Raw genomic sequence first — 11,600 nt, forward strand, 5'->3', positions numbered from 1 at the left:
CTAGAGAATGTCACGCTGAGTGAAGTGGCTCACAAAGAGAAAAACAAATACCATATGATATCACTTATATGTGGAATCTAAAATATGACACGAATAAACCTATCTACAAAGTAGAAACAGACTCACAGGCACAGAAACAGACCTATGGTTGCCAAGAGGTAGGAGGGCGGGGAGGGATGGATTGGGGGTTTGGAATTAGCAGACAGAAACTAGTATATAGAGGAAGGATAAACAACAAGGTCCTACCGTACAGCACAGGGAAATAGTCAAAATCCTGGGATAGACCAGAATGGGAAATATGAAAGAGTATGTGTATATATGTGAATAACTGAATCATTTTGCTGTACAGGAGAAATGAACACAATATTGTAAATCAACTATACTTCAATAAAATAAATATAACTCCCCCCACCCTCAAACACACAACCATTACCTTTACCCCTTAGAGTTGCTGCGGATAAGGAATTCAGGAATGGCTGGGCTCTTTCTCTTGAGAGGTTGTAGCCTTAAGGCCTGACCAGGGCTAGGGTATTTGCTGTCGAGGTAGTACACTCACAAGCCTGGCCAGTTGTGTCTGGCTATTGTGAGGGGCCTCATTTCCTCTTCACATAGGTCTCTCCCAGTGTCCTCTAAATGCGGCAACTGGCTTTCTCTGGAGTGGACAGTAGAAGAGACCAAGTAGAAACCTGTAGCCCCTTTTAAGGCCTAGTCTCTGAAGCCAGCTAAAGTCACGTACCCTCACTTCTGCCATTTTCTGCAGCCACACAGACCAGCCCTCATTGAACACACAAGGGCAGGAATGCTGGGAGAGAAGGATCACTGGGGACTATCCAGGAGGCGGGTTACCCCCGGATTTATCAACAGATGCAAACATGGAAACAAAGGCTTTTGGGGGGGCTTCAACAAGTTTTACGTATAAAGGGGTCCTTAAGAGCAAAACCTAGAGGAGGCATGGCAACCCACTCCAGTATTCTTGCCTGGAGAATCCCCATGGACAGAGGAGCCTGGAGGACTACAGTCCATGGGATTGTAAAGGGTGGGACACGACTGAGTGACTAAGCACAGCACAGCACATGAGCAAAACATGTGAGAGCTGATAGCCTTGTCGATTCTTTTTCTTCTCTTTCTCCTTCATCTCTCTTTCCCTCTCCTCTTCCTTCTTCTTTGTCTCCTTGCTCATAGTCATACGATCATTTAGGCAACTTCTTGCTCACTTACCCTCCATGACCTTGGGGACAGTTCCTTCTAAACTCAAACTTATCTGGGGTTCCTTTATGAGTTTAACCCTCCTTGTAGCCTTGACCTATTGGATTTTTTTTTGCCTGGCAATACTTGGGGCTCAAGTCAGCTCTAGTCTTCTCAGGTCAGGCTCCCTGAACAGCTCACATCTCCAAGAGGGGGTTATTGGTGGGAGAAAAAGAGAGGCTCTGAGCCCAGTGCCTGGAAGCAAACTCAACAGGGCAGGGTCCCTGCCTTCATGGGGATGACAATTCTACAAGTGAGGAGAGAGAAAAACAATAAAACCAACACCCAAATGATACACAGTCATCTCTCTGCGGAAGCAAACCCTGCAGATCTGGGGACGTGGGTATCCATGGGGAATCCTAGAAGGGAGACTGTAGTAGGATAGAGAGTGATAAGTGTTAAGGAGGGGAGGCTGAGTCAGCTCAAAGCAAGTGAGAGTGCAAGGGGGTATGAGGAGAACTTGAGATGAGCCAGGTGATCAGAGGGAGCTTTGGTGAGAAGGTGACATTTTAGTGAAGACTTGAAGAGGTAAGAGAACAGCTGCAGCAAAGGCCCCAACAAGGGCATGTATCTTGTGTGTTTGAGAAAAGCAAGAAGGCCAGGGTAACTGGAGATGAATGAGCAAGGGGGAGAGGGGAGGGCGGAAAGGTCAGCATTAGCATGGGTGAGATTCTTCAGGGCTCCCATGGCCACTGGAAGGACTTTGGCTTTTTACTCTGGATGGGATGGGACTCATTGTGGGCCATTTGGGGATTTGGAGCAGAGTATGTTGAGAATACACTGCAAGGCAAGTAGAAGTACGTGGGCCAGTTAGTGGGAAGGGGAAAGAGAGAGGTTGGTAGGAGGTTATCACAGGTGATTGGAGAAGAGATGGTGGTGGCTTGAACCAGGATGCTGGCAGAGGGGATAATGAGAATTGGGTGGATTCTGGACAGATTTTGAAAGTAAAGCCAATAACATGCTCCAGCACCTTGGAAGTGGGGTGTGAAAGAAAGTCGGGGTTTAAGTATGACTCCATTTAGGTTTGGGTCGTAAACAGCCCAAGGGTCGGAGCTGCTATCACTTAAGAGAAAGTTGCAGGTGGAACAGCTTGCAGGGGGTAGATTTAGAAAGTTCCAGTGGACACAGTAAGTCTATACTGTTTCCTGAGTTTTCTGTAGAAGCCCAGCTGTACTTTCTCCATGGGTCCCCAAAAGCAGAGGTTCTGAGTACTTGCACAGGCCCTTCTCCTGCCAGCCTGACAGTAGACAGTGAAAAAAAATCACTCACTGTGTGCAATTTAATTTAAAAGAGCAGGAGACTATTGTTCTTGAGCCTCTCACTCTTTAATTTTTTCTTTGTCTTTTTTATGGGAAATGAAAGAAAACAGCCAGGGGAGATATGATCTCAGGTCTAGAAATCCTAGCAGGTAATTTGGGAGTTGAAAGCAAATCTCCCCTGAAATGCATTAAGCAGGTGAAGGGGATTCCAGCTTCAACTCTGAAACCACACCTTCTCCTGGCCTGGCAAATAACTTCCTTCCAGCCCCAGGCAAATCCACTTCCACCCACCAAATGCCTGCAGTTAATAAATGTTCAACAACAACAAAGCCCCAAAGTAGAAAAAAGAAGACTGATTGGAGGCTAAGATACCAGAAGGGCTGCTTGAGAGCCTCTCCCTGCAGGCTGCACCCTGAGAAGGAGCATTCAGGCAAGGAAGTGGGGGCCTAGGGCTAGGGGGACCCGGACACGACTGCTTTCAGAGTACCAGAGCAGGAGAATATCTGACTTGAGTAAAAATGATTGTATTTCTTGAGCAGATTTGCCCACTTGTTTCATTAGAACTTCACACCCTTCAAAATGCCTAAAAGCTCCAGGACTCATCACAAAGCCATGATCTCAGTCATGCCTCCTGCTAAGCATGGCAGGATTGGAGATTCCAAATTTGGGTCTCGATAAGTCAGCAGAGGGTTAACGGGGATGTTCTCAGGTCCAGGGAAAACTGAGAAAAATAAAGATTAGGTTATATGTTATGCTATGAGAAACTCACTCAGTATTACTTGTTATTCCCATTTTAGAGATCAGAAAACTGAGGCTCAGAGAGGTTGAATGGCCTCACAGCTGGTCAGTAGCAGGGCCAGGATGGAGATCCACATAGTAAATCATGGAGATTGCTGTTTGCTGGGTACCTATAATGAGACAGAAGTACCCTGTGCTTTCTGTGTATTAACACGTTCATTTCTCACGGGTTACTTCTTTTTCGAGGAAGTGAAACTGTCCAACAGAACTTCCTGCCATGACAGAAATGTTCTATGTCTGCACTGTCCAATACCATGATAATCACCAGCTCCACGTGGCTATTGAGCCCTTGCGGTGTGCCCAGTGGGATTAAGGAACTAAATTTTACATTTCATATCATTTTAATTGATTTAAACTTAAGATTTAAATGTAAGTAGCCACACATGACCGTGGCTACTGTATTGGATAGTGCAGTTGTAGCAGATTCAGTAGCATTTCCAAAAGTTTGTTAAGCATGGAGGCAAAAATTGCAACCCAGGGCTGACTGAAAGCACAGTTCATGCCTTTTCCCTCTTCCCTCTGCTCCCCAGCTAAGTCACCTGCATTTTGCAAAGTGAAGGGCTTGGGAATGAAACTGACCAGACAGTATATAGTCAGCCAGAAAAAAAGCCCGATCCCCTAAAGGCCAGGTCTGTATCTGAGCCTGCAGCCAAACTCTCCACTGGGGGCCTGAGTATCAGCAATTTTCCAGAGCCTAACTGGGGGTGACCTGATGGATTGAGAGTTCTCTGACTCACGGATCCCAACCCTGCTATTTCAATAGCACCATTTCCTTTTTTGGGGCTTAAGACTAATTGGTAGAGAGGTAGTGAGCTCCCAGGCCCAGCCTCACCCTGTTGAAACATGTAGCTCTCTTGGAAGGTTTCCACTTCAGGCACCGCCCTTGAGGTGCACCACCTGCCATGGGTCTGAATGCAAACGTTTAACCGGAGCTGGGCCATCGTCACTCTGTCAGCTTCTCTATGGCCCTCTAGTGTACATCTCTGCAGCATCACTCTCCTGCTCCAAAGACATTCCATAGTGCTCAGAACAGACGTCAAGTCTTCCTCCCCTGACCTGGGCTCTGCTCACTTCTCTGACCTTCTGTACCTTTGACATCCCTATTGCTCCCTCTGCTCCAGCTTAACTTTCCTGGCTGTTCCCCAAGACATCCAACAGGTCCTTGTCCCAGGTCTTCACATTTATTATTCCTTTTGCCTGGAATGCTCTTCATTCAAGCCTTGCCCAAAGGTCACCTCTTCAGAGAGGTCTTCCTGACTCTTCTGTGTGTAAAAGTGTTCCCCTCACCCCGTCTCTTCATCGTGCTTTACTTTTTTCAAGGGGCTTATCACTAGTTCATGTATGTATGTGTGAGTGTATAGATATATAGTATATATATTTGGCTTATTATATGTTGCCCCCACCCCAAGATGTAAACAGAATAAGGAGGGACATTGTCTTTTTCCACTCTGTATATCCATCGTCTAGAATGGAGTCTGGCACCTAATTGCTCACTGAATATTTGTTGAATGAACCCATGAATCAGTGAATGAATGTGTGCATGACTGCTCAGGGTGAGTGTGGTGGGGGTGGGGAGGCTCAGACTTGGCTTGCTCTACACAGATCAACGCATCCATGATTTGGATACTACATCGTGAGAGAAGAGATTTGTTAAATTTCTTTTGCCTTGGGAAAGTTATGGATCACAGATGATCCAAACCTCAGTGCCAAGTCCTCTGATTTATAATCGAGGAGTTATTCACACAGAGGTAAACAAGAGCAAAGGACTGACAAGCAAATTATATAAGAATGATGGGAAACAGACCAAGGGACCCCAATAATCCGTATTCCTTCAACTGGCTTGGGTTCCCCACAGCATCAGCTCAAACTTGGATCCAGAGAATCCCTGATGATTGTCACTCCCAGAACCCTTTGGGCTAGGCTGCCTAGGTGGTGACTGCAAGTGGAGGCATTCTAGTTAAGTCCATCCTTACATGACAGCGATATTACTAGGCCATCTAAAAGGCACATCCAGCCCAGCAGGTGTTTCCCAAGGGTGCCCAGGCTCACAAAGTTTTCCTAAAACCTGAACTTGGGAGGGGAGAAGATTTTCCTTTCCTTCTTTACTGTATTCCACAGACATGTACTTCTTTTATTCCATCTCAAAAAATTTAAAGAAACAAAATTAATGCACCTCAAAGTGTCTGGCTCATAGGGGATAATCAGTAAATATTAAACGAATGAACAAAAATATCAGGACAAAGGGGAACTGTGGCCTGGTGAGGAATGGTATTGTTGAGCAAACTGATAGTCAGAAACCATGGGCTGGACCCGACCCTGGCTTCGGACCTCAGTTTCCCTATTTGTAAGATGGGCTGGCTAGACTTGCATTTCCTTCCCAGCTCTGATACTCTATGATTCTCTGAACATGCCATCATAGCTTTCATGTGGACGAAGGTCTTACTCATGTCCTCCTGAAAGCCAGGGCTGCTGCTCTGGAGTAACAGAGGTGATTTCATAGAAATTCTCCCACACTATTTTTCATGTCCCCCATGAAAGAACGCTCTGGAAGGTAGCCACCATCAAAATAGGAAGGAAAGCCAGGCTGGGGTTCCATTTATCAGATAACTCAGGCTTAACCGAAGTTCCTGTTGCCCCATATGGTGATTCTGGGAGCTTGACCAGGTTTCAGAGGTTTTGTACTCAGAGCGGCAAGAAATCATCTCTGTGGCTTGTGGGATTTGGTACCTATTTCCCTTCTTCCCGCAGCTCAAGGCTGTGGGTGCCAAGTGAGGGCCCCAGTGACTCCCCTCTCCTTCCAGGGCCTCCGTGCAGCTGCTGCAGCCGGAGGAGTGCACCCCCCGCCCCAGCCCCCCAGAGGCACCATCAGAACACACAGCACGGGCCGGATCAGTTCCCTATACACCTCGGCGCTTTATTTTAAGCTGCTTGTGAATCCGACCATTTCCTTCTACTCTCAGAAGTGTCCTGAAGCACCAGCCTAAAAGAATTCAGACTCCTTCTCACTTCCGCAAATACCTCTGCAACTCTTGTTCACAGCCTGATGCCACCAGGAGGAAAAAGAACACGGGACTGAGAGTTGGAGAGCCAGAGTCCAGCAGGAGGCATCTCTCTTGGCCTCAGTTTCCTCAGATGTGAGGTCAGGACGGGGTGCTGGTCAGGCACCCTTCCTGCCTCTTCCTAGCCTCTTGATTCCTGCCTACCCTCTACCCACCCTCCACCCACCCAGAGGCACAGCCAGCTCTTTCTCATGAGGGAGTATTAGCTTTGTATGTGATGCAACTTCTACAAAGGCAGGGGCTCTTCTTTTTCTTTTATTTTTTATGTTCTTAGGTACTCTAGGAAGAGAGAAGCATTTTTATGATCCCAGTAACCAAACAACATAATGAAAATCATGGTAACCATCAGCCTAATAAAACCCATGGCAAAAGCCTCCACATTCTCAAACAAGACCCTGGGAATTCAAAGCTCTGAAGCCGTAAGTGGCCAGGGCCTTGCTAAAGGCCTTGGGACGCTGGCTGATGGCTGATGAAAGGATTTTAACGCGCCACTGAAATTCTCTTTTCCAAAATAACCACTTTGAAACCTGTTAATTACAGACACACAACCAGTCCCAGTCCCCCAGTAGGACCTGGGGCTGCACCAGGGAGAGCCCAGCTCCATGGCGGCCTGCTTCCATGGAGCTACACATGCTTTGTGTTGGGTGAATTAGCTTCAGGAAGAGAATCCAAATTAATTAAAACCACATGGCCACTCCCCTCACCCCCAGCCTCCTACCCCACCCCCCTCCCCTGGAGACAGAGGCCAGTTCAGTCTAATTTGGTCCAGTGTTTTTGTTTCCTAAAATCTGTCTTGGGCTCTGGGCCATTAATAGGTTGCAGCTGATTTTAATCTACATGAATCAGAGACCTGGCTTCTTGGGCTTTAAGGAGATTACAAATTGTGTGTCCCACAAACGGGATGGAAGGGAAAGGCCCTAGGTGGGGAGGGGTAGGGAAGCTGATCCTGGAAGGTGCACAAATGCTGCTCTCCATTATGGGGGTGGGTTTGAATGAGCTGTGGTCTCTCAAAGCTGGGGGAGGGGAGTGAAGAGGAGGTGAGGGTCTTGCTGCTCTGACCCCACGGTAGGAACACATAACCTGGGCCTGTGAAAACAGCATTCCAATCAAAGATCTGGATGGACAGAGAGATCCCTACTCACTTATCCTCAACAGGTTACTTTCCCAAGTGTTTGCTGGACATCTACCATGAGCTAAAGCAGGGGTCAGCAAACTACAGCCCATGGATCAGGTTGGTCCACAGTCTGACTGTGTAAATAAACTTGAATTGGAAGACAGCCATGCCCACTTGTTTATGTATTTTCTACGGCTCCTTTAGTGACCGTGGCAGAGATGGTATGGCTTGCAAAGCTGAAAATATTTGCTATGTGCCCCTCATAGTAAAAGTTTGCTGACCCCTTAGCTGGAGAACTATGGGGCGGCCATTCCACTCACAGGACAAGAGGAGACAGATTTAGGATCCACTCAGTTCCCACACCATACTAGGATCCTTGCAAATATTGCTTTCTAGGGAAGTGTCTTTATGCTCACTTAACCAGTGGCAACAGAGAACAAAGCTAACAATCTGGCCATTCAGTTATGGGTTCAAAGCACTTGCCCTGACAACACTATACTCCCATTTCACAGGTGAAGACATTTCTACCCAAGGAAGGATGTTACCCCGGGGCTGCAGTGGCTGTGACCTGGAATATCCCCTCCCCCTCCTTCCTTCCCCCTCATCTTCTTGGTTATACTGGGCCTCGAACAGAATCACAGCTCAACAGACTGCCACATTAACTTGCACAGAAGGTCAACTCTCTGTAAAGACCTCCAGCAGACAGGATCTGAGAATTCCTGTAAAGAATAATGATCTGTACTCCACATCTCCATCTCCACTGCTGTCCTCAGGTCCCTCTTCCTTGGCAAGCTCCTCCTCGAACTTCAGGTAGTGCCTCAAAGGATTGTAGAATTCACTAAGGAGTCATGAGCCACAATCTTTAGAGTCCTGCTGTTGTTCAGAGGTCTCCCAGTTCACTGCATGCTAAGTGAGTACTAACTCGCTTCAGTTGTGTCCAACTCTTTGCGCCCCTATAGACTGTAGCCTGCCAGGCTCCTCTCTCCGTGGGATTCTCCAGGCAAAAATACTGGAATGGGCTGCCATGCCCTCCTCCAGAAATCTTCCCAACTCAGGAACCAAACTGGAGTCTCTTGTGTCTTCTGCATTGGCAGGCAGGTTCTTTACTACTAGAGCCAACTGGGAAGTTCACTCCCAGCTTACTAGAGATTGTGAATTGCCTGAGGATGATGGAGGGGCTCCAACTGAGCCAGGATGAAGTATAAAGCAATTTCCTATCATCATGAACAACTGAAGTAAGTCCCAAGTTGAACCAGTGTAAAGCCTGGGAAATGCCCCCATCAGCATCTTTGGGTCCCACCATCACAGGGACTGTGCTCAGGAAGAGCCTTAAGCAGGACTTAGATCTTGGCTTGATAAAGGATAAGGTATGGTTCTCTGGCTTCCACCTTTTGATGAGCCTCCTAGTACATTCCCTGGTTGGTATTCTTCACTTCCACCAGGACCAAGAGTTGTGGGAGTAATCCTCAAAGATGTGCTTTGCCTAGACTTGGTCTCCTGATAGGGTTGGGCTCTTTGCTCCCTGGAGTCCAACAGCTGGGAGACTTTTGTTCCTGCTTCCCTCTACTCTAAACTAGAGAAAGAACAGAGGCTCATGACTGTCACATGGATATATCAGGAAACCATGCAGGTGTTCAGGACACCTGATCTAGCAAGGTCCTGAGCTGGGCTGATGAGCGAGCGATATTGGCTCTGTTGTCTCTGGTCATGGCTTCATGAGCCTTGAACGGAATGGAATGCACCATGGTTAATTAGCGGCCACTGAAAGTTTGTTACAAGCTGGGTGCCACATGCATGAACACTCTGGCAAGACAGACTCTGAGAAAGTTGCATGCCAAGGAGTTTGTAGAGTGCAGTGTCTCCCCACGTTGAGGCGTTCAGAAATGCCTGCCCACATGCACACCACGAGGTGATGGTGCAAACTCCTCAACTTGGCTGTGGATGGCAGCCTGAGGACCCTCTGTGATCTGGGATCCCCATGCAAAGAACAGAGTGCTGAAGTTAGGCGCTACCCTCTGTGCCAACAAACAAAGCTGAGTCAGAATAAAGCCGAGTGTAAAAGCTCATAAACAGGTTCTGGAGCTGGGCTCCCAAACTGGGGCTCAGAGTGAAGCCAGACAGCCGAGCTTAACAACGCATAAACACACAAGAACGCCGTGCTGCTATTGGCTGAGCAGATTGGGTGCTAAAATGGCTTCAGAGCAATGATGCAGGATGGCATTAATTTTAAGACTTGAGTTTAATCATCTCTCCCTTTCAAGCTTATAAAGGTGGGAACCATGGATTTTAAAACTGAAAGTTGATTTCACTGCTTCAAAAGGCATTGGCAGAGATTGCCCTCCCTTCCCTATCCTCTGGGAATACACTGTCCCTTGACTCACCTCTGACACCTGGAGCTTTTGCTCTAAATCATATTTTGTGTCCTGTATAAACAAGGGCTGGTAACTAGTACAGGAAATGAGCTTCACAAGCATTGAATGTGTACCAACCTGTGGTATGGGCAGTTGCCAGATTTTTTCTGAGAATTTTCAAAACTCGAAAAACTTTCTCTCAGCTTCCCCTCGGCACGCTTGAATGCACGCACACCCGCCATGAGGGCTAGCACACCCGAACGCAGAATTTCCCCTCAGTTTCCCCCGATACACACAAATGGAGACGTGTGTTCACACACAGCTGCCCTCCCATTCTCAAAACTTCCCCTTGCTTCTCCCCATCTAGAAATCTGAGCAGCTAAGCGTCTGGGGGCTCCCTGTCACCCTCTCAGACACACGTGAAGCTTTTTGCTCACTCAGCATACCCCCGGCACGTAGGAACTCAGAGCCAAGTGTGTTTAGGTTCCCATGTGTACACACACACACACACACACACACAGCCACATTCCAACAGGCCCAGTCACACACTTGACAGGCCTGGGTCTGCTTGCCATTGTTTCCCCTATGCCTCTAATGGGACATTCATGTAACAGAGAGGTTTGCCATCTGTTTTGTCGCATTTGCCCCGAGCCTGAGTGCTGGGAAGGTGGCTTTTTAAAAGTACGTGTGACAGTAGAGCCAAAGCAGGGACAAAGGCGGCCCTCCTGATTTCCTGCCTGAGTCTCATGTGCTAATAAGCAGGGTTAGAGAATTTCTTTATTTGCTGCCCTGTCTGAAACCAAACTGGGAGGATGGAGTCTCAGCCGAGGAATTTCCACAAATATTATTGTCAGAGGGTGCAAAAACCACAAAGCTAGTTTATTACAAATACAGCATGATGAACCCTGGATTAATTTTAATCACATTTTAGGTCTTATGCCCCAACCTGTGCTGGCTGTTTTACCTTGCTTGGTCCTGATATGGCTGGAAACCTAGCAGAGGTCCTTGACCACAAAAGAGAGGATCTCTGGGCATGTCCAGGTGGGGGCGTGAAAGATGACCCTGTCTAGGATGAGGCAGGACCGACTCATAAATGGCCACCTAACTACCAGCTCATGGTCCTGCTTTGACGCCTCTCGTTATTCTAGGCCCAGGCTGCCTGAGGGCAAACCGTGTCCTCTGAGGGCCTGGGTAGAAAGCACCAGCACGGGCAAAGACTAATTTGGGCAGAAACTAAAGGAGATGAAAATGGGCCCCAAGTGACCACCCCTGCTGGGAACGTTGGTGCATTGGGAGGGCTGGATTTCCCTCCCACCCCACGCCCCCCGACCCCCCGCAGCAGTAAATGCTGCACCACATATGTATACACATTGACACTGCGTCTGCATTGCCCATAGGACCCGCTAACGTACAAGTTCATTTTTCATTTCCGAGAGCCTGATGGACTTCAGGCATCTGGGAAACTAACCCAGCTTGTCACGTCATGGGGCTGGATGGAGCAGCTGCCTGCCATCGTGTCAGTCACACATCACAGTTTATTCACGGTTTACACAAGTGGGGCTGTGACAGATGTCCCACTGTGCTCCACTGAACACCGGCAAGGAGATGGCTGGAGTACCTGTACTTTGTCCTCAGTCGTTGTTTGTAAACACCACCCCACCCTCCTACCCAGCAGAGTCCTTTCGTCAAATAAAATCTTACTAGAAAGCCCAGTGTGCAAGAGTGATAAAAGCAGAGTTGCTCTGGTTGCAAAGGAAGGGGATGAATTAGTTGT

This window comes from Bison bison, unplaced genomic scaffold (genome assembly GCF_000754665.1).
Source record: "Bison bison bison isolate TAMUID 2011002044 unplaced genomic scaffold, Bison_UMD1.0 scf7180017864239, whole genome shotgun sequence".
In the NCBI taxonomy this organism is placed as follows: Eukaryota; Metazoa; Chordata; class Mammalia; order Artiodactyla; family Bovidae; genus Bison; species Bison bison.